This window comes from Atta colombica, unplaced genomic scaffold, assembly GCF_001594045.1.
Source record: "Atta colombica isolate Treedump-2 unplaced genomic scaffold, Acol1.0 scaffold11, whole genome shotgun sequence".
Classification (NCBI taxonomy): domain Eukaryota; kingdom Metazoa; phylum Arthropoda; class Insecta; order Hymenoptera; family Formicidae; genus Atta; species Atta colombica.
In genome coordinates, this window is record NW_017259195.1 from 310,360 (window position 1) to 315,928 (window position 5,569).

A 5,569-nucleotide genomic window follows, 5' to 3' on the forward strand; every position below is an offset into this window, starting at 1 on the left:
TGAAAATAAAAAGAAAACATACATAGCGTCTTCTAGAGTTCAAATATGGCGGCTAAACTAAGTGAAGTTGTAGAGTATCATAAGAATTACATATAAAAATTCATAAAAATGTGCTGTCACTTGTGGCAGCTAAAAAAATTAATTAACTATAACTTACCCCGTATAACACTAATCTTTCTCTTACTATTTAAATGTTACATTTTTTAAAAGAAAATTTATTCGTGTATATCTTAATTTTAATTAATAAAAGTTACATTGTGCATTTTGCATAAAAACCATCCAAATTATTTGAGCTCGAAAATTTTGCGGATGGAAGAAAGTTTGTAAGCATTAATATAGTTATATTCTTTTATTTTAATAACGAGAAGAAAAAGAGCAAATTAGTGCAACTTCATATCTTGCTTCATTCTTGGATGCCATGGTTCCCTCAAAATAATACGCGATATTCGCTTGCACATAAGGCGTAATACTCTTAATTTATAAAAATTATTATTTAAATTAATTTATAAAAATGGAGTAGACAGAAGCTCGCGGGGGAACTCCGCGACATTAATAGTGCATAATTTCACAAGATATTAAAGATATAGCCTGCACCAGATGCCGCTCCTAATATCCGGAATAGTGGTGCTACACGAAGAAAAATTCATAAAATGAAATTTTTTACGAAGAAAGATATCAATAGACGAAAAACTTTTAATTATTTTAAATGAGAAAAATCTCCATTGTGCCTGCTTTTCATCCTCTATTTAGGTATCGCAATAAATTTAATTGATATAAGCTGCAACTACTATATTTCTACATTTCAAATTTCGTTGGAAATTTGCACGAGACAGTTTACATAATTATATGAAGAGAATCCAATTAGATCAATTTAATTAGTTCACGCATATCAGTCATCATAATATCGCAAATCTGATAAATTTCAATAAACCAAAATTAAATTATTATAAGTTTATTAAATTATTATAAGTTTATTATTGCTCGATTGTCACAAATTATTATGAAATTATCATCCAAACGCGGTAAACAATGGTATAGTTTTTTATTTAATTCGCGTTAAAATACATCTCATGCGCAGAGACTGTATAACAATAGTCGCATTAAATACTCGCCATAATAATTAAATGCGTGTTCGCATCTCAAAAAACAAAAACTTTTTAACTTTCAACTAAGGAGATTTTCGCGCTATTTTCAAGTCAATAGACAATTATTTATAATAATATATAAAAAAACAATTGAAATAATGGAATTAAAAGATTACTAACAATATCTTATGTTATTATACATAATTAAGATTAATTTTATATGTTGTTAAATATTTTCAAAATGACAAAATAAAAGATGCTCATTTAATATATACGTATCGTCCATTTGACGTATAATATATTCTAGCTTTTTTTATTGAAGAATATCTTGTAAACTATATATTGAAAGAAAAGATTGGTTGCTGCAATAATTTAGATAATAAAATATGGCATATATAGCTGCAGCAACCAGTTTTTGATTCCGCAATCCGCAATGTCAGTATATGATTTCAATAAGCTAACGCAACTAAAAATTTGCTGCTACAACCAAAAACTGCAGCCATATAAAAATGCTATGCCATATTTTACTATCTAAATTGTAGCAGCAACTAGTCTTTTTTCAATACGGTTAGTTTAAATGAAACTTTACAAAAATAAATTTAAGTGTTTACTTTAATTTGAATAATAATTTTTAAATTGCTGTCTTATACGCAAGTGTCAATTTAAAAGAGAACAATTAAATTAATTTGAATACTAAATGAATTTTTAGTAAATGACTCCTTAAATTAATAATCAAGAATATAATCAATATAAAGGCATAGTATATACAATGATATAAAAACAATTGGAGTCAATAGGCTGGATGTAAGTTGCTGATAATCTTTTAATAATTCCTTCATATAAACTTGGATAATCTTGGATATATAAACTTGGATAATCTTCTAATATTTGATCAGTTCACTTCATACAAACTTAGGACGTTTCGACTCCATTTTTTGAGTCATCTTCAACTTTCGCAATAAGTAAAGTGCAATTTGATGTAGATTCCAGTAACATAACTGTGGTAGAAATTCAACTCATCTCAGTTTACAGACTCAGTGGTAAATAATATCCACCTTATGGTAAGATTATATTGGATATAATGGAATAATTCAAAATATTAACCGAATTCTTCATTTCGGTAATGTTGTAGTTATACAGCATCATGCGTTTAAAATATAACTTCACTAATTATTCTTAAAATGTTGTTATTCACATTCTATATTCTATCATTCTATCATTAGTTATGTTAAGAAGAAAAAAGGATGTCTTCATCGTTTAAGTTGAATACATAATAAGAAATCATACCATTAAATGTGAAACGATAATGAGAACTAATGACTTTCCTGTAGTAATGAACAATCTTTATTGTATTCTTGTTTTTATTTATTAGGTCAATGTAAGATTTTAACATTTCCATGTCTGTCTTCAAATTTAAGCCGTTCATCTGTCTTTTAATAAATATCATCTCTAATTGTTATATGTAATATCAATAATTGTTAAAAAATTAATCGAGTTACTTCTAAAATAAATTATAATCTTTCGTGGTATGAATTAAATTTGTCAACAATTGAATTAATTTGAATTAGGTATTAGGTATTAGATAGGCAAAGAATAAAATCATCCGTATCTATAATAAAACGGTAAATTGTTGAAATTCTCTCAAATACCTAACTTTCCAATTCATACATCACTAAATTAGTTATTACAGGTGAGATCGGACCCATTGGTGTTCCATAATTCTGTTTATAATATTGATTGTCAAAAGTAAAAAAAGGATAAATCAGAATTACACCAATCACTTTTAAAAATTCTTCCTTTGATAAATTATAATTTTTATTGATGTAATTCTATCTTTTTAACAAAGTTTTAATAATCAAATTATATGGAATATTAGTAAACAATGATATCACGTCTAATGAAATTAAAATATAACCTTAATCAATCTTAATATTTTTTAATTTAAGTAATAAAACTAATTTAAGTAGTAAAACACTATTTTTAATGTAACTAGGGATCCTTGGAATTCAACAATCAAATTAAGTGTGTCGCCAAATTATAAAATGTGCTATCTATCGAAGATATTATAATTCTATAAGGACAATCTTTTTTGGTAATGCATACGCTCTAGAAATATTGCCGCCATTAACGTACAATTTTTTGTAAAGGTCGTTCGAAATGTATTTAAGTTTTTCCATCTCGATAACATATTTTTCAATTTTAAATTTATCATATTGATTGGATCTTTAAATATTTTCATGTATGTATTTTCATCATTAAGCATTGCTTTAACTTTTTCAAAGTAAGTGTCTTTGTTTAATACTACCGTAATGTTTCTTTTATCATATTAGTATTCGACTTAAAAACATTCTTTCTTTTTCTTAATAACTAATGTATAGAATGTGAATATTTTAAGAATAATTAGTAAAGTTATATTCTAAGCGATGCCAGTGTTATATGTTCTTAATTACAACATTACCGTAATGAGAAACTCGTCGGTTAATATTTTGAATTACATTATATTCAAGTTAAATGATCTTGGATGGATATTATTTCATTACCACTGAATCTGTAAACTGAGATGAGTTGAATTTCTATCACAATTATGTTACTGGAATCTACATCAAATTACACTTTACTTATAATTGTGAAAGTTGTGAATAACTTGAAAAACGGAATCAAAAGTCCTGAGGTGTATGAACTGATCAAAAATTAGAAGATTATTCAAATTTATCAAGGAATTATTAAAAGATTAGTAACTTACATCCAGCAACTTACATCCAGCAACTTACATCCATTGACTCTAATTGCCTTTATATCATTGTATATACCGTGGCCTTTATATTGATTATATTCTTGATTATTAAAAGAGAATAACTACTGAATAACTATATTCTTATACTTTCAACTTGTAATGTAAAATTCCATAAATTTAGAATTAATCTTCAAAATGATAATAGTAAAAGTCAATTAAATTTTCTAGATATTATTTACATTATTAACTTTTTATTACATATATATTATAAACTTATTTTATATTTCATCAAACGCGAGAATCTACTTAATATCTTTTATTTTCAAATTTCAAAATATATTTGTATTTCACATAATTTAATTAAATTTAATAATGTATTGAGTAGAAGCAGTGGCTTACAAAACTAAAAATAACATAAAAATTGAATATAATTTGACATTATGAATTTAATAGTATAGCGATTAGCTTGAATGTCCTACATAATTATTTTAATAATGCAACAAAATTATTTTCAGATCTATATTTAACTAAACTTTTAAATAACTTCAGCACTTCAGCAAACTTCAGCAAAATCGTTGTTTCCATGTATCAATGATTTGCGATTTTTCTCAATTTTCTCTATCGAACTCAATATCCAGAAAAACGATCTCATTCTAATTCACTGTGCACTGTGTCTAATCCACCAAGTCCCATCACGTTACATCGAGAGGACACCGGCGAATCGAGATAAACCAGCGATTTCTCGGGGAGCGATTATCGTACTCGCGCTCGCTTACGGATAGTGCATAGTCCCTTTTCAGAGATTCAGATGGTCCATCTGGGACATAATTCAGGATTTCGCGTACGCCGGTAACTGCGACAACTGTGAACTGTTGGAGACTAGAGTGAGGTTATGCACATGCATAGATCGGCGTATACAAAGGAGCGGATGAAAGGACGACCAGGCGAGGAAGGGAGGATGGGAGGGGAAGCAAAAGGGGGTTATGGTAGCGGTAATGTATGCAATTGAACTGACCGGCGTGCACGACGGATGGTTGTTAGTCGGTCATGGGCAGTGGCGTTCAGGACGTGGCAATAGTTCCCGTGGTCCAAGTAGCGAACGCATGCAGGGATGAATGGAGCGACAAGGACTATCGTACAATTGTAGAATCCCGCATGGCACAGTCGCGTTGGATATTATATGGTATTTAGTTTGCTACAATGCTCACGCCGTGGTTTAAACTACTGTCTCTATTTCTCTTTCTTCGTGTTCGCATGATCACATCGAATTAACTTGGCCGCGCCTCGTTGAACACAGTCGACACTAATTCATGAAATGAAGGAGCGAATGGACAAAAATAAAAACGCGCATTTTATCCGTTGTGTCCGGAGTGCTGCGAATTTGAGCTTGTATTTTAATATATTTTTTCCTCCTTTTTATATGTTGATCACGACATTATTGCAATAATTGAGACGATTAATATGCCACTTAAAACATTTTAAAGAAATTTTGAAAGTAAAAGATTTCATATTATTTTATGTAACGAGAAAAGAGAATGAGGAGAAATTAATATTATTTATCATACAAAAAAAGTGAGATTGTTTTTTCCTATAAAATCAATTTCCCGCACATTTTATTACAACCGCGATTTCAAAATACGCAGACTTTAAATACGATCTGAATACCAAAGTAATTCGAAGTCACAGCAAAATGCACAGATTTTAAGATAAATCCTTGAAAAAAATATATATATAAATATATATATAAATA

At 28.5% G+C, this 5,569-nt stretch overlaps 1 protein-coding gene across 1 annotated transcript in view; it reads right to left on the minus strand.

Moving 5' to 3' along the window:
* Positions 1-5,569, minus strand: part of LOC108693744 (dipeptidyl aminopeptidase-like protein 6) — a gene marked incomplete at its 3' end in the record, with an annotated part of 639,532 nt that overhangs the window by 272,876 nt on the left and 361,087 nt on the right. The gene's annotated exons all lie outside the window — the stretch shown is intronic.